Source organism: Canis lupus, chromosome 34 (genome assembly GCF_011100685.1).
Source record: "Canis lupus familiaris isolate Mischka breed German Shepherd chromosome 34, alternate assembly UU_Cfam_GSD_1.0, whole genome shotgun sequence".
NCBI lineage: Eukaryota > Metazoa > Chordata > Mammalia > Carnivora > Canidae > Canis > Canis lupus.
This window is the reverse complement of record NC_049255.1, coordinates 24,099,930-24,123,370: the sequence shown is the minus strand read 5'-3', so window position 1 is coordinate 24,123,370 and position 23,441 is coordinate 24,099,930. Positions and strand designations below refer to the sequence as shown.

Below are 23,441 nucleotides of genomic sequence, written 5' to 3'. Positions count from 1 at the left end.
CATTAGAGCAGAAGGCACTTGAATTTTACATTGTGATAGGTTTCTACTGAAGAAACCACTGGGTCTTGATTCCATTGACCTTGAGAGATAGGAGGGTATGGAGCACAGAATTAGAATTATAACCCCGTGAAAATTATTCCCTTTCCTAATACTGCAGTGTTACAAATACTTTATATTCTCAGGAACTCGGTAAATGTAAATGAAACACTCTGCCACTAACCTAAATGAATACTGCTCTCTTTATCACATGGGACTCCATAACAATGCTCAAACTCTTTGAACCAGTTACTGAACTCATAGAAATTTATCTTAATAAAATAATTCCAAACAAGAAAATAAAACCATATACCTGAAGATATTTTCCACAGTATTAGCTCTCATAGTAAAAGATGAAAACGATTTAAATAGCCAGTGGTACAGGGATGCCTGGGTGGCTCAGCAGTTGAGTGGCTCAGGGTGTGATCCCAGAGTCCTGGGATTGAGTCCCACAATGAGCTCCCTGCATGGAGCCTGCTTCTCCCTCTGCCTGTGTCTCTCATGAATAAATAAATGAAATCTTTAAAATTAAATAAATATCCAGTGGTATAGAAATTATCAAATAAATTCAGATGTACAGAAGTAAGGAAATATTCAATAGCCAAGAAAAGTTAGGTAGACTATGTAACTGTAGAAAATTGGCTCCAGTTTATGTGAGATGGGAGAAACTAATCACTAGTATAATAAGTACAGCTAACATTTATTAGGCCCTTTTATATGTCAAGTGCTATTTAAACATTTTACATTTATTCAACCTCAAAATAAGCCTATAAGGTAGGTATTATTATATCCCCTAAATAAAATCAGTGAACACTGTTAATTAGTTGTTTTTACTATTTAAAAAGATGACTTAGTAATGTATAACACTTGAGGACAAAGTTCGGACTTTATTAAAATAGGCCATTCACATATTACAAAAGAGAGGAAATCTTCGTCCCACATAGCTACTTCTCCCATTTGAACACCCACTCCTAGAGGCCTGGTGTTAGATCTAACGTTAGGTAACAGCCACCAAAGAGCCCCAGATAGTGGGAGAGTAGATGTTTGAAGAAGGAAGTATTTGTGGAAAACTGAAAGCAGAAGGATTTGCTAGAATGTAGGTGAGGGAATTGTAGCCTGGGTAATCTGTTCTAATCTTCTAGCTCATAGCGCAAAAATAACAAGGATGATGGGTATAACTGACATAGGAAAATTTAATTTAAAATTAGGAAGAACTACTTTAACAGTGTTGTATTGGACTGTGTATTCATGATGTAAGATAAAAACTGTACTATAAAACCTACAACTACCAATCCCTCAGAGGAGTGGAAATACTTGACATAAAAAAGGAAAGAACATTTACAGGTTGAAGTGGGAGGTGAAATACCTTGTGGAGTATAGAATATATGATTGAAGGGTGCCTGGGTGGCTTAGTCGTTGAGCATCAGACTCCTGATTTTGGCTCAGGTCATGATCTCAGGATCCTGGAATAGAGCCCCAAGTTGGGCTCTGGCTCTAAGCTAAGCCCTGGAATCTGTTTGTCCCTCTCCCTCTCCCTCTCTCCCTCTGCCTCTCCCCTTGCTCAGACTCTCATACTCTCTCTCTTAAATAACTAACTAAACAAACAAACAAACCAACAAATAAATAAATAAATCTTTTTTAAAAAAAGAGTATGTGATTGAGAGGGAGAAGCATACTTTCTGTTAAACTTACTGAAGACACACTGTGGGAAATTTGTGATTTTGGGTGCAAAATCATCTGTAATGTTTTTTAATGAGATTGACTATCATAGAATTGTACTTTATAATTAAAAATAGTCTTGGGACACCTGGGTAGCTCAGATAGTTAGACTTATGCCTTTGGTTCAGGTCGTGATCCCAGGGTCCTGGGATGGAGCCCCAAGGCAGGCTCTCTAATCAGTGGAGAATCTGCTTCTCCCTCTCCCTCTGCCCTTCCTGTCCCCTCCCCCTTATGCTCTCTCATTCTCTCTCATTAATAAATAAAGTATTAAAAAAATAGTCTTGTAAAACTTTTTTTTAACTTGGAGTTCATGATTGGGTTCAGATTGATAAATTACCCCCTGAAATTTTACAGCAAATTTACATGTAAGCATTTTTAGAGAGGGAAACATCTATGTTTTTTTATGAAATATTCTTAAATATATGTGATTCCAAATTTACAACTATAGCAACTCTGCTGATATAGGAACAGAAGGCTGAGTGATAATTATAGTAGATGATAGATGATAGATAGATGATAGATAGATAGATAGATAGATAGATAGATAGATAGATAGGCTATTATCGTTGGAGAGTCTTGTTGATTCCTCCTAATGTTGTGTATCTTCCCAATATAAGGCTGGGAACTCTTTGTTAAAATGAAAATAGATATAACATAAATACATGGACATTAAAAAGTATAATACTTAGGAATTTGACACTGTGGCCACACCTCCACGTTGTACCTTGTGTATGGCATAAGAATGGCTCAGGGCTTTGAGTGTCCCTAGGGTTCTTCCTAGGGATACTGTGCGGCCTCTCAGATGAAGTCATCTCTCCAAGAACGAAGGCTCAATTCAACCTGTCTTGCATACTTTGTGGTGACATCAGTGCTTTTCATTGTTGGAAATCTGTTGTCACTGTTTAGAAAGCTATCTTTTAGATTTTATGTGTCAAAACTTGCAGTTACAAAAAATTTAAATTAGCATGAAACGTCTGATTCCTCAAGGCATCAGTCTCTTGAAGCAAATAACTAATGAAAAGAGAGTTGGTCCTCTTTTACAACCCAAGTTTTATTGCTTTTTACTTTAGAGACAACTTTATTGAGATATAATTCACATTCATTGCTTTTTTCCCTGAGTTTCTTTTCCTTTTTTATTCACGGTAACAAAGTATCCACGTATGTGCATGTGTGTGGTGGTGTGACTGCATGCGGTATATAAAGATAGAGCAAATTGACTTTTGAGAAGAACCTAGTTCATAGAGCCACTTGGGTTTGTAATATAGGCTGGAGTTAGATTAATTGGATGCAGCAGAAAATAAAATGAAATGTATTTAGTTTCTAATTAACATATTAATTTTATTAGTTACCTTTCCTTCCCCTTAATGTCTCCACTGACTGACAATTGCTATTGCCGTGGCATTTTTTAATTTAGACAATAAAGCCAAGATTAAAATGTATGCCTTTTAAGGAACGTACAGCAAGATTATATCCTTGATGGATCTAGTATTTCAGGCTGGTTGGCGACAGCTGTTCCCTGAGGTTCCTTTGACTAAAACTCCCAGCTTGTATGTTGTCTATTTGGGAGGGCAGTAAACCTCTCTGAAGGTTTTTCCATTTGTACATTAATTCAGTTTTTTACTTGTTCAGCTTACACTAATCAACTGTCTCCTCTACATAAGGATCTATCTATGTTTGATACTATGGGGTTACAGGATTAATAAAAAATGATCCTTGCTTTTGAGGAGGGATTTACAAATAACTGAAGTACAGGGCAGATGAGAATCATATAATAACAGACTGGTAAACAAAATGCTATTGGAACACAGAACAATTTAAATTGAGAGATTGGGGATCCCTGGGTGGCGCAGCGGTTTGGCGCCTGCCTTTGGCCCAGGGCGCGATCCTGGAGATCCGGGATCGAATCCCACGTCAGGCTCCCGGTACATGGAGCCTGCTTCTCCCTCTGCCTGTGTCTCTGCCTCTCTCTCTCTCTCTCTCTGTGACTATCATAAATAAATAAAAACGTAAAAAAAAAAAATTTAAATTGAGAGATTGTATAAAGTTGCATGCAAAGGTAGCATTTCATCAAGACTCTGAAGGATATAGGTAGGATTTGGGTAGGTAGAGAAAGGAAACGGTGCTAAAACTTTTAGCATGAGGAAAATATTGATTTATTGAGTGTTTTCTATGTACAAGACATTGTGCAGAGAAAGTAACCCTATCCTATGAGCCAAATTACTTTTCTATCCCCACAATACAGAGAAAGAAATGGAAGCTTATAGAGGTTCACTTTGATTTCAAGCCAAAGGGGAGTGCAAGCAACTGAACCATTGCAGTATTTCCTGAGCTGAATGACCATATATATATATATATATATTGTTCACCATTATGTCTAGCACACTGGTAAACTTTTCTTCAAGGAGCAGATAATAAATATTCTAGGCTTTTCACACTTAAACTCTTGTCACAATTACTCACCTCTGCTGTTGTAGCTAAAAGCAACCATAGACCATGTGTAAATGAATAGGCATGGCTGTGTTCCAGTAAAACCATTTTTCAACTGAAAATTGAATTTTACATAATTTCCACATTTTATGAAGTATTCTTCGTTTGTTCAACCATTTAAAAATGTTAAAATGATTTTTTGCTCATGACTTTACAGAACCAAGTGGCTGGTTGGATTTGTCTGGATGGCACATAGTTTGCTGACTCCAGATAACATATAACAGGTGCTTAATAAATATTTATCATGGAAAAAAATTAGTGGAAGATGAAATGCCCTACTCTTTGCCCAAGACCCCTGAATTACACAGCTCCTGGGTCCTCCATTAGACTCTTTATTTATGAATGTGGATTCTGTAGCTTGAATGGCCAGTGGTCCTGTAATTCAACACTGAGGAATAGAATATTAGGTACTACTAGATTTCATATAGATGCATCTGCTGAAAAATAATACATCAGGAAATGAGATAAGGTTTTGTTTCTGTTATTGAACCAAGAAATATCTCCAGGCCTCTTCTTGAGATGAACAAAGATCTGCCATACTTTTAAGCCATCTTGTTTGTCCATCTTTAAAGAGCAAGAGTTTTTTCATTATTTCCTTTAAGAATTGCTGAGCTGTCTTCAGTGGTCTCCTTTTCATTAAAAAGATGAAAATGGCCCTGAAAGTTGACTTATTTATAAAGTGTCCATGATGCACATCTTTTTTTAAAAAGATTTTATTTATTTATTAATGAGAAACACAGAGATATAGGCAGAGGGAGAAGCAGCTACATGCAGGGAGCCCGATGTGGGATTCGATCCCAGTACTCCAGGATCACGCCCTGGGTGGAAGGCAGGCACTAAACCTCTGAGCCACCCAGGTGTCCCAAATGATGCACATCTGATGAAAGCACAGATGAAATCCAACAAACTCGACTATCACCAGCAAGAGCCAGTACTGAGTATCCTTGAAGCAGACCAGTACTGTTACAGAGACTAAGGCAAAGCTGACATTAGGAAATGGATCCTGGGAATGCCCTTCTTGTGATGAGCACCAGCTGATGTCTGGAAGTATTGAATCACTATATTGTACACCTGAAACTAATATTACACTGTTTGTTCACTATACTGGAATTTGAATAAAAACTTGCAGAAAGGGGGCACCTGGGTGGCTCAGTTGTTGAGCGTCTGTCTTTGGTTCAAGTCGTGATTCTGGGGTCCTGGGATCAAGTCCCACATCAGGTTCCCTGCATGGAGCCTGCTTCTCTCTCTGCTTATGTCCCTGCCTCTCTCTCTGTTTCTTGCATAAATACATAAATAAAGTCTTAAAAAAACTTGAAAAAAAGTGGATCCCAGGGACATTTTAAGGTTCATTAGACATATTGCTATAAATTCCTGAGTTAAGAATCCTGGAATTCCATCCTTGTTTGTCTGAAAGTAGAGTTTTGATAACCCCTAGCAGATTAGAGCTTTTTATATAGTTCTTTCTGACTTTAAAAACTCTAAACTCTAGTAATTATTAGGTTTCAGGTAAACCATAAAGGGACCATGGCAACTTATCTGCCCTCTCTGTCTCATTTTGCTCCTCTAGAAAGTGGAGTAATAGTAGCTACTTCTTTGGGTTAATGCAAGGATTAAATGAAATAATGGATCCTTTTAATTATTTCAATTACTTTCTTTTTAGAATTTTTGTTTTTCTTTTGTTTTTCTTTTTTATATATATGAAGTTTTATTTATTTGAGAGACAGAGAGAGAGCAAGTATGCAGGGGTAGAGGGAGAGAATCTCAAGCAGACTTTGTAGAGTATGGAGCCCCACGTGTGGCTCAATCCCAGATCCCTGAAATCATGACCTGAGCTAAAATTAAGAGTTAGACACTTAACCAACTGAGCCACCCAAGACTTTCATTTCCTTGCTATGTCTTTTATGAACCTAAAATTTTCTTCTTGGACCCTTTTGGATTCCACATTGAACATGAACAAATCATTTCCTATGTTTGTAGTGCCAACATTTGTCAAAAAAGTAAGATGTACCTAGCCAATTTACTCTTTGGCTTTTTAGAAAAGACATTCTTTTTTCTTGAAAATCATTTTTTTTTGATGGGGTGAATTAACACAAAATATATATTTTTTTAAAGATTATTTATTTATTTATTTATTTATTTATTTATTTATTTATTTATTCATAGACAGAGAGAGAGAGAGGCAGAGACACAGGCAGAGGGAGAAGCAGGCTCCATGCAGGGAGCCCAATGTGGGACTCGATCTGGGTCTCCAGGATCACACTCCAGGCTGCAGGCAGCACCAAACCACTGCGCCACCAGGGCTGCCCCAACACAAAATATTAAGACAGTTAGTTACTATGTGTTAAGAGAACATTTATTCATTCTCCGGATTCCTGAGTATGTTATATAGTTATAGTGATTTATGAAAACAAATCTGAATATCTTATGTCAAATTCTCAGCAAGAGCCTAACTCAAAATGAGGTATTAGTTTACATGATAGGAGGATTGATTTATTTGATTTTCCCCAAGGACAAACAGTGTTTCAGTCTTTAAAGATGAAATATTACATGCTAGTTCCTCTTTAGCCTTCATAGGAATGCTTGCTATAATTCTACAGAATGTTGCTCTAAGGCTCATTTCCACTGTGCAGGCTGATGCTCATTGCTTAAGATGATTTTGCATCAAGGAAAAATAGGAATAGGATGTTTTGTTGGACCGCGTCAGAGCATCAGAAGATAACTTTGGACTAACATGTTTCTCTGCTTGACCCTAAAATCAGTAGACTCCTAAGTCTTACTTGAGTCTTTAATATATAAGAAGTTTATTTCCTCTTCTGAATTTAAAAATGCAATTTCTTTTAATTCATTTCAGAGAATTCTGTGGCATAGCCAGCTTATATCTTATTGTTTTGTTTAAATCAATGTTTTTCAGAGAATTCTGTGGCATAGCCAGCTTATATCTTATTGTTTTGTTTAAATCAATGTTTTTCAGAGAATTCTGTGGCATAGCCAGCTTATATCTTATTGTTTTGTTTAAATCAATGTTTTTCAACTTGGCTGTACCTGAGACTGCATGGAATCAAAGGACAAAAGGAACTTCATTCGTAAACTCATAGGCATGTATAATTGGAATGTGGCCCAGACAGAGGTTTTTCCTTTTTTCCCTCTTTTTTTTTATTTTTTTGAAGCAACATCAATTGAGTTTTACATGTGGTTTTGGTTAAAAACCAGTAATATATATATATATATATATATTAGCACTTCTTAAATTTTAACATGCATATAGGCCACTTGGGGATTTTGTTGAAATGCAGACTGGGTCTTTTTTAGGTTGGGAAGGAGACATTGGTGGGACCAGTGTTGCTGATCTACAGATCATGTTTTCAGTACGAAAAATTTAAATGAAGACCCAGTTTTGTTAGGAGACTTTATCTATGGATGTCCTGGCTAAATTACTGTGTATGAAGTAATTAACTTTCGCTTAATGAGTTACTCAAAATGATTTCATACTGTACATACAAAAAGGTGGTCATTTTTTACTGCCACATTCTTTAATTCAATCTGACATTTATTGAGCACCTATTACAGTCTCACTACTTCACCAAGCTTGCAGGGAACATAGAGTAAAAAACCACAAACCCTATGATTATGTAGAGCAAAGAGGAGTACGGGCTAGGGCTAATGACCATAATTCAAAGTGAAAAGCATTATAGGAGAAATTTTTTTTTGTTTTATTTTTGTTTTTTGCTTAATTTTGAGATGCTATGCATTTTTGTTAGAGATACTTTTTAGGTTTTGGAAATTCCTCAAGTCTGAAGTTGTTTTGTTTTGTTTTGTTTCCTTGTCTCTGAACGATGTGGGGGGTGGGATGGTTCTCAGGGATTTCCATCTATTCTATTGATGTGTGTGGCCAAAGTATACCGAACAGCACTTGACCTAAAAGCCTTGAAAAATATGCGTAGAATGAATGATTGGTAACAGATATCTGCCATCTAATATTTAGGGACAGTGACTTTTGAAACAGGTAGTGTGACAGGAAGCCAATAGTAAAGGTAAAGAAACCTAACATATCATGTCACACCTAGGACAATTTCATTATGAGGAAATGGAGAAGGAATGGAAGAGGGTATTTGCAGAGCAGCTGCTGTAGATCAGATATTTAAAAACCATGCAGAGGAATATATCACTCTGCCCATCCTGTTAGGTGATTAAGTCCCCCAAATTCACCAGCAGCGATGGTTAGGTGGTTGATTTTTTTAAGCAGTTTCAGGCTGTGTGTCGGTGACAGTTGGTCTTCTCTTGGAAATTCTGAGCCTATAGGTGAAAAAAGGATCATGGGGGTTTTTTTGAAGAATTTAGTAAATTCACTTGGTGGTTGATGAGAAAATTCGCCCAATACAAGATCTTTTCTTCCAATCTATGACCCTAGGGTACTTTTTTTTTCAAATTTCATTTATTTAAAAGAGTGTGAACCTAAGCAGGAGGAGGGACAGAGGGACAAGCAGACTCCCCCATGAGCTGGGAGCCTGTCTCTGGGCTCTATCCCAGGACTTTGAGATCATAACCTGAGCCAAAGTCAGATACTTCATCAACCGAGCCACCTAGGCTCCCTTATAACCATAGTTTTAAATAAGGTAACTATTTCTGTTTTATTTTTTTTTTTATGATCAAAAGCAAAAAGCGAAATACTCTAATGTACCTTTAGGATTCAGTGAGGATAATGAATTATAATATACTGGATTTTGATTACTTCATGGGAAAAATAACTATAATATATTTATGTCATTTTATAATATACAATTACATATTAAATTGGATTATAATCATCTAAGTGTCTCCAGCCAAATCTAAAAACTGTGTGAGTAGTATAATTTTTAGTGCTTAAGACTTGTTCAGTTGAAAGCATTTTGTTAATACCTCCTTGTCCTCAAAAAATAGTTTTTGAATATCTTTCAAGAAATTAACAAAATGATCAGCAGCCTCAGTTGCCAAGGGAGTTAAGAGCAAAGTTTATGCCTCCCCACTGCCAGCTTACTTGTATAAAACAAATGTCAGAGGCAGCACGTGGGGGAACTTGTAATGGTTTAATTTACATGTATGGAGTCAGCACAAAATTAATAGCAGTCTGTCACCAAGGTTTGTTAGCTAATTGCTGGGTTTTAATGTTAAGCAAATGAGTGTGAATTTTAACAACACTGTTTAAGAGCCTCTTTGGATGCCTTCTCTTTCCATTTCTCTTGGCGTGCCTCAGGTTTCAAGCTATTTTTTGAAGATATTTCTTAATTCTTCAAGTATTAAGGTAGCTTTTGTTGGCTTTGGTATCCACCCCCTCCCTAATGAAATCAGAGAGTTACCTTCTCAGGGAAACAGGCCATAAGGCAGGATTTCTATGGGTCATGGCTACTGTTTTCTTCTTTACACACCCCTTCCCCTGTAAAGGACAAACAGTTCAGATTATCCCACAGGCCACTGGAGAAATGACTTAGTGAATTTTCTGTAGCCTGAGTCTACATAAAATTACTGTAGGTAGGGAGATTTCATTTTACTAATTTAAAGCTTCATATATATATAAATATTTGCTTCATATATTTTTAACCAGTGTTTTAAAAACATTTTGTATTGTAAACAAACAGTTTTTTTTTTCTCCCACAACCTCCCTAATACCTTATTCAGTGGAGAATCATGTTCCTCTGTGCCCAGATGTAACTTCATCTTTTCTTTGTTTTTTAAGATTTTAATTTATTTATTTATGAGAGACACAGGCAGAGGCATAGGCAGAGGAAGAAGCAGGCTCCTCACAGGGAGCCCGATGTGGGACTTGATTCCAGGACCCCAGGATCACGACCTGAGCCAAAAGCAGATGCTCAACCACTGAGCCACCGAGGGGCCCCCAGATGTAACTTCTGACAGACTTGTGGCATCTCTATGGCCCTCAGGCACTTTAAGTCACAAACATAGTGTCAGTTCAGTAATGAGAATAGAATTCAAGGTATTTTATTTATTCAAACTTCTGAACTTTGATTTATCACAGTTAAGTCTTTCCTTCTTAGAGTCTGTTATATACTAGCCTTTACTGTCTAGCTGTTAGGTATTTTGTGGAAGGAGGGAAGGTGTAAACCACCTAGCCCAGGTCTTGTTTATCTAGGTGACTTCATAAACCCTGGGCTTGGTGTATTTTATAGCTGAGATTTTTAGGTGGATGAGGTCAATATAATAAAACTTGTCTTTTTATTTCATGAATGCTTTCATGGAGATTAAGGATTGATTTCTTGTTGGTTTCTGTCACCTGCAGTTCTCGTGACTTGTATCTCCATGTGTGTGGTTCCTTGGTAGGCCCTTCCTCAGCTCTTGGATCTGATGTGGTGCATGGGCGACCTCTTTGTGGTGAGGAGCTCCTGCCCTGGCACTGTAATTTAGCCTATCCAAGGTGACCCCTCTTCCCCCCACACCTTTCTCTCTTTCTCCGACACATCTTATATCTTAATAAAACTAACTCTCTTAGATATAAGTCAGGCCACAGTTCTGTGTCCTTCTACTGAAGAGAGGTATTACCCCTCAATCCTTTCTCCATAATTGTGGGGAAAGGATAATTCTAGCACAGCAACAGGTTTCTCTGGAGAAACCTGATAACCAGAATTCTCCAAAATCCTATTTCTGACCCTTGCACCTTTCTTTGTATCTTATGTAGCTAAGAGATCCAAGAGTAATGGGATATGTTCCTTTTCATTATCTATGTCAGTTCTGCTCTGCAGATGTATTTGATACAATAGGATGCATTCTGATAGCCACTATATCGGTTCTTCAGTTAAAGCTGAGGCAGAAAGAATCCCAGTTAAATATGTTACATCTTTAAACAACTTTAGGATAGAGAACATTCTATTCAATGTGGTTTCTTAACCATTGATTAGACCCTACTACTTAGATATGATAAGAATTTTGTTAGAGATCAAAGATGTCTAAAGTAAAATGGTTGTCTTCATAGACACACAAGCTAATTGGGAAAACCAAGTCTACTGTAAATAGCTCTATTTAGATGAATATCCCTAATATATAATTGCTCAAACTACACTAATGTAGCATTTTGAGATTGGCAATGCAGATGGTTTGTTACTTGACAAAGTGAAAAGCTAGATAGTTTGCTAGGCAAGGGCACGTTTGACATGATGAACCTGTTTGGGAATTAGTTCCTCATCATTATCATAGAGATGCTTCAAGACATGGAACATCGTGGGGAGAGCCTGGGTGGCTCAGTTAGTTCAGCATCTGACTCTTGGATTTGGCTCAGGTGAGGATCTCCTGGCCCCTGAGATCAAGCGCTGCAATGGGCTCTTTGCTCAGCGGGAGTATCCTTAAAATATTCTCTTCCTCTACCCCTTCCCCCACTTATGGTCCTGGCTCTCTCTCTCAAATAGATAAATAAATCTTAAAAACAAACGAAAAAAAAAAAAACAAACGAAAAAAGAAGAAATGGAACATTGGGATGGCGAAGGAAAAAAATCTTATGTAAATTAATTTACATAAGTATGCTATTGATCATATAATAAATTTATGCTAAGGCCACACATTTTACTGCAATTTCTGTCTTCAGAAAGCATCCACAGTGAAAGCAATTAAGCCTTGGAATATCACATAAATCGCTTATACAAGATAGGCTAATGATCAAGAATTCTGGGATGAAGACTTAAAATTCTAGGTTTAAATCCCTGGCTTCATCATGAAATTCAATACCTGATTTATTTTCATTGCCCTGTCCTATGCTTAGGCAAACCTTTCCTCTAACTGTGACAAAGATTCATGTAATTCTTATATCTTATATGAAATAAAAGGAATATTTGATTATGTTTTTCTCTTGAGGATATATATATATATATTTTTTTGAGGATATATATTTTTAAACCACTCTCAATTTACAGGTTTTCTTAGAGAAGAAAGTAGAACCTATCCCCCACTCCACTTACAAACCTTCCCTTGAATTGTTTTTCTGTCATTTGTACAAAGCCTATGAGGGACCTACTGCATTTTACCCATGACTTAAAATTTATTTTTTTCTAATATAATGCTTTTGGGGTTTTGTAGTAACTTGATTGTGTCCACCTTACTCAACTCTCCCCCGCCCCAGTATTGTATACATATTTTGGCAGCAGTGTTTTACAAATATAAAGTTGGTTTAAAACCATTCAACCTTAGCCTCAACATCTATTTTTATTATAGTTCTTATTCAATACCCCAAAATAATAAAAAATAAAATCTCAATGGAATTGTTATCTTATTATGCACCATTTTCATTTTAAAGATTTCCCTTTTCAATTTCTTAACAAAACATTCTCTGATACTCGACCAATAGTTTTCACATCTGATTCTGTTTTACAGCCATATTAATCAAGCTCAACTCTATGACCTTGAAAAAGGAACTAAATAGAGGAATTGCCCTTGGGTATAATAAATTGACATAAGAAAAGCCACTGTGGTTAGATCGTAAATGCAACAAAGTAATTTGCTTGGAATCTCAAGAGAATGGTTTTTGTATCCTCTATTAGAATGTACTCAGCTGAATAACTGCACTTACATAAGTAATAGTGAGAGTGTTGCTGATGAGGGGGATAAATATACATGCAAACCCACACACACCCGTCACACATACATATGATAAAATCTGATTCATTAGTGATACATTTCTTGAGTATGAATGACAACATACAGTATTCAATTAATTTAGGGACACAAGAGAGTTTTGTTTTGCTTTGCTTTAAGTTTTCTTGTTCACTACTTTCTTTTTTTTTATGTGAAACAAGGATTTCTTCCATATATCATTGCTAGAGTAACTTCCAGCCAATAATCTGTTAATTTTTGGTATTCTGCTCTTGAACCACACTAATACTTTTGTGTCTTTTCAAGGTACACAACTAAAATACTTCAAATTAATTTGAATCTTCATATGGATTACAAGAATCAAAGCAAAAATTTAATTAGAGCAAAGACTAAGATAGTAAATATTTATGTTTGCAGACCTTTTTAAAAAAAAATGAATCAACTCCAAAGTATGGCTTAAAAAATTTTTTTAAGATCTTATTTATTTATTCATGAGAGACACACACAGAGAGAGAGGCAGAGACACAGGCAGAGGGAGAAGCAGGTTCCATGCAGGGAGCCCAATGTGGGACTCAATCCCTGGTCTCCAGGATCATGCCCTGGGCCGAGGATGGCGCTAAACTGCTGAGCCACCTGGGCTGCCCAAAAACATCATCATCATCATCATCATCATCATCATCATCATCATTATCATTATTTTTAAATCGTGTTGATTAAATCAGTGATGCTGCTATTTGCTTTTTTCATTATATTTATGATCATATATTGTATTTTTCCTAAAATAAAGTTTTCTTGGTTCCAAAAATACCTTTCCACACAATTAATTTGTAGTTCATTTTGCTGTATTTTACTACTGTCTTAAAAATATGAAAGCTTCAGTGGTCCTGAAATCACAGAATAGGTTAAGTATTAGAATTCTGAGTTTGGTTCCTAAACATTTGCTACAGTGTCAAGCCCTCTCAGAAGTTAGGCCAAAGTTTAAAAATAGTTAATTTACTACTGTCTAGAATTAATTTACCTTATCTTGTGGTGTAATGTGTAGCTTTGTATTTCTTGTTACAAAATGAGGAGAAAGCTAGTATTTACATTTACTGCTGGGATACTGTTCTAAGGGAAGCTATTGGTAAGGTAGTATTTTCTTGCTGAATCATGAAACAATTCCCTGGTCAAGTGACTAGAACATTTGGCTAATCCAACCAACTGACAAAATCAGCACCAAAAATTCCTTCATGATATAGATGAACACACATAATCATTTTACCAGACTTAAAAAACCAAAATGGTGCTGCTGCAGGGGGTATGGGGAAAGCCATTCATGAGAAAGAACATTTTAAAAGTTAAAACCCTAGGATAATGTTGGATTAAGGATTTATGAGAAATTGCTCAAAAGTCCTGATGTCCATGATGGCAGGAAATATGTGTGCAACTGATATAGGGATTAGGACATTATCTATCCCTCTGATACTGATGTGAGATCATTTAGGTGATGGACAGGCTATATTTTGGTTGCTGTTGAACAGGAAGTTGAGTCTGTCTAAGACAGCTGCAAAACTAAGACATAAATTGAAAATTCTGGTTCCATAGCCAAATGCCAAGGCTGAGACTGATACAGCTTTAAATACCAGTAAGATTTCCTCATAAGGAGATGAGATAGTGTATTTAGTGAATCTAATAAAATTCTGGAAAACTAGAAAAGGCATATAGCAATAATGATGCTGATTTCATATTTGGAAGTGTAACTGAGTTACATTATATTACTTTTGCATAGTGGCTTATGGTTCAACAAGAACCAAGCACTAACAAGATCTTCAATTTTAATCCATCAAAGCATAATTGCAGCTTATGAGTTTATGTCTAAGAGCTATACAAGTATGAGATTTTCTAAGAGGCAATAATGCTTGAAATCTACACTTGATAATTAGATTTGATGAAAACTAATATTAACTTCCATGTAGCCACTAACCAGATCGAAGCTAAAAAAAAAAAAAAAAAGAGAGAGTCCAAAAGCTCAAGTTATCTCAGTTCAAATTGCCTGAGTTCAGAAATGCTCATTATCCACATATACTACCATCTTTCCATCTGTGCATTTATCCATAAATAAATATATCAAATAAAACCATAAAGGAAATTATTCTCAAATAAGAGTTTTAGAACCTACTTGACTATTTTTATGCTGTTACACAAGGACTCTATTTCATTTTGGTCCAATTAAAATGGCTCAGAGATAGAGCATATTGAAAGGAGAAAAAAGTTTTTTTTAAAAAAAGTCCTTACATTAAATGCATTAAATATATAACATATGCTATATTAAATGGCATACAAATTAGTATGCATCATTTTTAAAGTAAAGGGACATGGATATGTATGTATTTCCTACTTACTTTACAGAATATGTATCGATGAGTAAAATATTTGTAAATGAATTTATAAGTGAATAAAAAACATAAAAATATTCATGTATTAACAAGTCTGTCAACTATAGGGGAGTATGTGTGTGTTTATGGGTATATAAATACAGCACTGGCTTTGAATAGAGGGTATAAATCAATAAGAAGATAAATCATCGCAAAACATCAAGGGATTTCTCCTTACATATAATCTCCTTTTAAAAAGAATGGTGTATACTTGGCCAGATTATTAAGAATTTCAATGATTTAACTATTATAAAATTATGTAAATTTATAAAGCAAAAGCTGGAAATGAAAGGAATGACTCAGTTACATGGGAAGTAAGACCCTCCCACATTGTAGCTAGTTGGATACAATTATGATAGAGGACCATGACAAGGACCAACAAAATGGGTTCTGTATTCTCAGGCCTGAGCCTAAGTATTTATGACAATGAATTCATCATTTGGAATAGCACAACCAGACAAGCTATAACAGAAATGACGTGCAATTTCCCTCCCTACCAGAACTCATGTCAGAAAACTCCATAAATCTCATTTAATGGGCCATTTTACTTCCTTGTAGAATACCAACCAGGGTCTCTCCAGGTAGATGTACTCATTAGATGCCGTATAACCCCAGGAAGGGCATTAATGGCCACTGGAGGGTTTCCATAGGCTTAATAGACATCTCTCTAGGAAAAATGTGTGTGCTTGGCTATGTTTAGATTAAATATAACAGATTTCTCTCTTCTATGTTGAAAACTATCTGGGATCAGACGTGAGAAACATGTAAATTTAATCCTTGGCAAATAGAGTTTTTAATGATGACTTTTAAACAATGAAATTAAGTTTACCTTTGATGACTCATCAGAGGTTGCAAATTAAAAAATAGAAATAATAGTAAGAGATCAAGTAGCACTTATAATTGACAGGTAAGAGAGAATCTGACTTGAATCCAAATTTTATCACATTGAATGTGAATTAAACTCACTGTAGAAACTTATGCTATGATACGCACATCAATATTATGCTTACAGTGCTTTGATAATGCAAACTTTTTTGGGTACCATAACTATTTTTCCCCCTAAATCAACCTACTCACGGTGCACCTAATATAGTAAACCTCAGAAATGTTTTCTCTCCACAGATTCTAAGTTGATATGTATCCTCAACGCAAAACCTATTTATGGGCCTTTGCTATTGTATGTGAGAAAAGTTCACAGTGTACATAATATTAAAGATCTCAATTATTCTGTTACTTTAATAACAATAGCAACCTTTTACGGAGGTCTTACAAACAATGTGGTCAGAACTTTGACATATGTTCTATCTACAGCATTTCTTTTAATGCTTATAGCTTTTTATGGTTATGAGAGTGATGTGTTTTTAACTTTCACTTGCAGATGAGGAAATTGAAGTTTTGGCAGATAAAGTATTTTTTCCAAGGTCTCACAGATTATAAATAGTGGAATCACTCTGATCACTGTGCCTCCTGAGTTGAAACTCCTCTTAACCACTTCACATCAATGCCTTTCATCTATACTGGACTCTCACATGATGATACACACTTTACAGCAATAGAACCTAAGCCAAAATTGTGTGATGTTACCTAACATTCCAAGCCATAGGGAGAGGTATTATATGTGTTCAGTGTAAACCAAATTATGAGAAAGTATGTATTCATTTATTTATTACATCTTTTGATTAAATTGTTAAAAACGTTTTAGAATGGAAACTGGGGATCCCTGGGTGGCGCAGCGGTTTGGCGCCTGCCTTTGGCCCAGGGCGCGATCCTGGAGACCCAGGATCGAATCCCACGTCAGGCTCCCGGTGCATGGAGCCTGCTTCTCCCTCTGCCTATGTCTCTGCCTCTCTCTCTCTCTCTCTCTCTGTATGACTATCATAAATAAAATTAAAAATTAAAAAAAAAAAAGAATGGAAACTGTTAGAGAAGTTTAACTCATTATTCTAATGTAAACATTTAATATCTTTCAACTTGATTTTCTAAGGTTTACATATTAGTTTGAGAGTTTGACTCCTGCCCTTTTGTATAATCAGGTATTTTGAGTTTAAAGGTATATTATAGGCTATTACTAGTCCAGTATCAGGTCTGCTATATAGTCCTCTGTACATGCTTCCTTATGGCTTCTGTGATTTTTTTTTGCCTCTGTGATTATCTTAAATGATAAATTTATCAAATACCCTATACTGTCTGTTGCTATGCTGAAAATATCTATGACACATGAAATCAAATACCTATTATTACTTTTACAGAAATGCATAATACTCCTAAGGTGACATTACATATCACTGTTTCAAAAACTCATAAATGAAAAATAAATGTTATGCTAATGATAATACATGATTAATTCCCTTTCTAAAATGAGTAACTTTCTTTTTTTTTTTTTTTAAGATTGTATTTATTCATGAGAGACACACAGAGAGGCAGAGACACAGGCAGAGGGAGAAGCAGGCTCCATGCAGGAAGCCTGATGCGGGACTCGATTCTGGGACTCCAGGATTACGCCCTGAGCCAAAGGCAGATGCTCAACCGCTGAGCCACCCAGGTGTCCTGAAAGTGAATGATTTTCATAGCTGAAGTCATTCTTTGTGGACAAGTTTTTGCGTTTTTTTATGCTGGGGTCCCAGGAAAACTTCAAACTTTCCCTGAATTAACATGAAAGGTCTGGGTTCAATACATGATTTAAACAACACCCATCTCCTCTTCCAAACCTCAGGCTTCAGCCAAACCCAACCACTTTTTTCAATCCTTTTTATTAAATCCTATATTGACTTTAATTTGTGTTTCTGGACACATTTTACAGAAAATCAATAGAACGTCCTAATTTCCTCAAAGTGTTGGCTTTTTTCCTGTTGGCTAAAGCAAAATTCACCAATTCTTTTCCTGTGTCCATCTTTCTGTTCTTCCTTCTTTTCCCCTCCCCATTTCCTCTCTCACTTCCTTTTGCCATCTTTTTTAAAGTTAAGCTTATGGAATATACATTGCTCTTGCCAGGATTCTTAATTTGTCAATATTATCTTATTTTCTCTTTACCTTTCCCACTTTTTCAATAGGATTCATTCCATGTCTGGGAGGAGAGTTCAAGATCAATAAAATTGTCTATCTGCTCTCAGAAATACTACATTTTGGAGGTTAAGAGTAGAGGACTGAGCACTTCTGTAAAGTATTCAATTGAAAGGGAGATTTCAGGTTTCAGGAGCTCTAGGAGATGAGATGATTTTTTGATATATTGTTAATGACATTGGTCAGAAATGATCTCTGAATTCACTGATCAATTTGTAAATACATTTTCAATGTCAGTAGGATTTAGTTCCTTTTTGTTGATCTTCTTGGTATTAAGACCAAACTATTTCCTTCAGGGTACAATGAGAGCAATGTTAGAAAGGCAATAGCATGAAAATCATACTTGATATAATGCTTTTTATTATGATTAATCTTTTTGGGGGTCTTTTTTTTTTCAATTTCATGGAGGTATGTGTCTCATGTGAATTAAGTAGTGATTTTCAGAATATTTTTCTTGATTATCTGGTCACAAGTTTTTACCAAGGCTGACATTGATTAAAATAAAGATGATCCTTGTATTACTTGAAGTGATTATTTCTGAAGTAGTTGGCAGTAAAAAGCACCTTGACAGAGCCATTGATTATAGTTAGAAGCAACCAACCTAAGTACACACATTTTTATCCCCTTTGTCACTATAGGATTGGAAATACTATATCCTTTTGTAAGAGCCTGGGTGTTTTATCATTCTGTCTTCTTGGGTTCCATTTAAAACATCTCAGGTGCTTATTTTTGAAGAAAGAAAATACCTGGTCATAATTTCCATTATAAAATAATTTCATGATTTTGAAGATTAGACATCTTTTTAACTATTTCCTGTACAGATTCAACTTTATTTCTTTTAAGCATCACTTCATAGGAACAATGTGTTGCTGTTGAAACGTCTTTATTTTCTGTATTTAGAAGGCAATATAAATGTGAGAAGTTATTATTTGTGGAGTGAACAAAACCAGGTAGTTGTGTTTCAGAAAAATCTACCAAGGGGAGATAATTCTAAGTCATACTTACTGACTATAACAGTAAATAGTTCTTTTTTTTTTTAACTCATGAAAGCATTCATCCAAAACACTTAGTGATTACCTAATGTGTGCCTGTTATTACTCCAGATATCAAGAATACAAAAATGAATCACAGTGTACTCTAACTTCACATAACTTCCAACCTATATTAAAAAAAAATCATAGAAAAATAACTAAATGTGTGTTATCTGTTCATTAGTCTATCACCAGTTCTTATATAAATACCTAACACAGACCAGGTCCTCAGTAATTATATATGCTTTATTTTTTAAATATAATTTATAGACAAAGTGCTTAAATCTTAAGCATAAAGCTTCTGTGTAAGCAGATATATGGAACCACTCCATCACCCCCAGAAATTTTCCTAGTGCTCCTTCATAGAAAAACCCCTTCCAAAAATTAGCATTCTAATTTTTTCCACATAAATCACTTTTGTCTACTCTTGAACTACCATTCTGAAATGGTATCATACAACATATTTTCATTTGTTCCTGTCTTTTTTTTTTTTTAATATTGATTTCATGGGGGCACCTGGGTGGCTCAGTGGTTGAGTGTCTGCCTTTGGCTCAGGTTGTAATCCTGGGGTCATGGGATCCAGTCCCACATCAGGCTCCTCATGGGGCCTGCTTCTCCCTCTGCCTATGTCTCTGCCTCTTGCTCTGTGTCATGAAAAAATAAATAAAATATTTTTAAAAAATAATTTAATGTTTCTAAGATTCATCGTTTCTTTTTTTTATTTAGTTTTATTTAGTGAATGTTTTAAGACTTTTTTAGAGCAGTTTTAGGTTTATAGCAAAAGCAAAGGGACAGTGTAGAGCTTTTTCATAGAATTGATTTGTTTTGTGTACCTGTAGTTTACTTTTATTGTTATGTAGCCGTACTCCCTTATAGGAATACATCACACTTTGCCTAGCTATTCTTCTGATGATGGATATTGGGTTACTTCCAGCTTGGGGATATTATGAACAAAGCTGATAGGCACATTTTAGTCTTTTTTTTTTTTGACCATGTATAGTCATTTGTCTTTGGAATTTGCATAGGAATAGAATTTCTGAGTCATATGGTTGGCATATATTTAGCTTTAGTAGATTGTGTCAAATATATTTCCAAAGTTGTTGAATCAATTAATACTCCTGTGTTACAGTCAAATTTAGAAATGTAACAGTATAATAGATTTAAGAGCAATACACAGCATGACTATGGCACCAAAACACAACTTCCACTTTAGCAAAGTGAGGGTAAAGTTCTCATCAATGGCAGTTCTTGCATGGAGCACTCACTACTCTAGGAAAAGGAAAGAAAAAGGGTGAGAGAATAGATTTCAGGTGCTATCATCACACAAAAAACTATGTGAGAGGATATGTTAATTTGTTTGATGGTAGTAATCACTATATATATTTACATCAGATCATCATGTAGTATACCTTAAATATGTACATTTTTTTTAATGGGTGAGTAGCTCTCTCTAGGAGAATCTTGTTCAGTTGTATGAGTCGGATGGTCTGGAATATTTGATCGGCAGCAAATGTGTGCTGTGGTGAGACCAAAGAGATTCCTGAGAAAGGGACAAAATATGTTAATTTTTGTCTCATTCATTTTCCATTATTGACTCATTTTTAGCTTAAGATCTTTGATCTCCTTTATTGAAAGTCCACTACCTTAAGCAATGACATGTTTTCTCCCAGAAGAAATAGCATCCCTTGCATTTGCTTTTTCTGGATATCAGATCTAGACACCAATAATTAAATATCATACACCTGATTTCTGCATCTACTAGAATTCTTTCTCTTCAGAAGAAAAAAAAGGCCTTTGGCTCTTGTGTGTTTAATTTTCTATGTTTGATTTTAAATAACAAACATGCAAGTTGTATCTTTCCTTTGTAGCTCAGCATAAATTCAAAAACCTCCATAGTAGCATTATTTGCCCCATAATCTATTCAATTTTTAAAGCACGAAGAAAACATTCATTTTGCATGGTGTTCAGATTCTGCAGAAAAAGAAATTGGTAGATACAGTCTCCTACTACTTTTGATAATGAGCATATCTGGTACTTTCTAAAAAGCAATTTTCTAAATATTTATAATTATCATTGAATTACTATTAGCAGGAAATAAAACTTTTTCTCATTAAGTATGTAATACATGAACAGAATTTAAGGCAGGCATAGACTTTATAGTTTAACTTTTATAATACTTTAAAAATATTTATTAAAAATCACTTATGTTTTTAATTGTGGCATTATTCTCTCTTGAGGTGTATAAAATTAGATGGATGCCGTCTGGTGCCAATTATGAAGGTGCTACTTTCTTGTCTTGACTATAACTTATATTAAGCCCATCAAAATCATGACTATAATTTTTTCTGTGTGCTTACTTAACAAGCTAATATTTAATGCCAGAATATATTCCAGGATTAAAAGCATGTTTTTGGTTTTTTTTTTCTTGACCAAGTGTGGCATATTCAGGGCTAGAGAACTAAATTTAAAAGCTTATCAGAATAACAGAAACGGAAAATCTTACTTTGGCATCTCTTAAAACATTAGGTTATTTGTCAGATTTAATATAAGCCCAGATTCCATATTAATGTTATTTGAACTCTCAGTGTTTCAGATTATCCATGTGAGTGGATAATCAAGTGCCTTCATCGAGTACTGAGAAGAATGGATATGAATCAATAATAATATTGGTTTTAAAAAGGTTTTTAAAGTGTCAGAGCAATGACATCCATGTCTAGAACATTTTCATAGTTCTGGTTAGACTCCAGCCCCTCTCATTGGTCGAATCTTTTTTGGTAGTATACCAAAAAAGATGAAGCCATTCAATGTTTTTTGATACAAAATACTTAAAAGCCCAAAACTGCCTTTGGTCAGTGTCAAGTAAAAATGGATAGAATGCGAGTTATAATGATTGCCTCATTGTTCCCACAGCATTGAGAAGGCCATCTCACATACCTCTTCCTTTTTTGTAGTCCCAGTGCCATCAGAGGAAGCGAGGGGTTTGTTCTTTCCATTCTGAAGATACTATGTGAACAGTCTCAACTCATGAAAAGAATCAGAACAAATAATGTCTTTTCAAGCATCACACAAAATAATCTATGTTCCCTAGCAACTAAACCTGGAGTTTCCATAGTCATTCATGAGAACCAGATTCTATGTATTGAAAAAAACAAAAAAACAAAAAAACTTCTATTCCAAAGGTCTTGGTATTGCGCATGTAAAGATAGTATTTCAGACCCTACCCACTGTTCACAAACTATAGAGAATTCCTTTTACTATATTTTAAATACTCTGGGAGAGCTGAATCAAGATGTTGTACCACAAATTTGACTTGCAGGTATTGTTTGATCAAGCTCAATCTTTGACTCACATGTGTATTGAATACCTGCTGCATACAGCGTTGTATATAATTACAGCCAAGTTTTTAAAACAATTCTTGATTTTCACTTGATTTTTCTATAATAGTATTTTTTAAATTCAGCTTGCATTTAATGAACATCTGCTTTGTGAAAGATGCTCTGCTAAAGGCCATGAGGGTTATTCCACATACACTCTCTCAAAGATCTTATGATTATAATTACAGTAGTACAGTGTATTGATTTATATAAACTTTACAATACAGCGGTACGTCCACATTCATTATTGACTAAATAGATCAGTTCCATTTTAGTCAGGGTTGGCCTGACCATTTATCATGACCTATGCATTCAATAACCAAGTCTTAAGTTGAAAACAGCTGCAAAAACTAAGCTATTGGAAGTTCTTGGCTAACCAATAAACGATCACTGATTATAATGGTAAATAAAAAATGGCAATAGTAAATATGGTTCATCAACTAAATAGGATTTGATGATAGACCAATTTAATTACATTAAGCAATAATACAGCGCCGTCTGAAAAATTGCCTTCTGATAAATATATATATATGTATATTTATATATGATATATGGTAATATAATTAACATTAGTCCAGAAGACCATTAAAGGGAAACTTTTGTATTATTTAAAAAAACAAAAACAAAAACAAAAAATCCACACCTTAACTATCTGAGAAACTCAGGATAGCTTAAAGCCACATTCCAGAGAATGTGATAAATATATTCAGTGTTAATCCTTGTACAACATGAGTAGTGATACTTCCTATATT

General features: G+C 35.2%; 1 protein-coding gene and 1 long non-coding RNA gene across 5 annotated transcripts in view; one reads left to right on the top strand and one right to left on the bottom strand.

Annotated features, from left to right (window-relative positions):
* The window catches only part of FGF12 (fibroblast growth factor 12), a 543,009-nt gene that overhangs the window by 426,174 nt on the left and 93,394 nt on the right, over window positions 1-23,441 (top strand). The gene's annotated exons all lie outside the window — the stretch shown is intronic.
* Window positions 9,439-22,335, bottom strand: LOC111093834. The gene is made up of 3 exons (XR_005383912.1): window positions 22,250-22,335; window positions 20,725-20,855; window positions 9,439-9,652 (listed from the first exon to the last, which is right to left on the bottom strand). It is a non-coding gene; the product is annotated as an uncharacterized LOC111093834 (long non-coding RNA).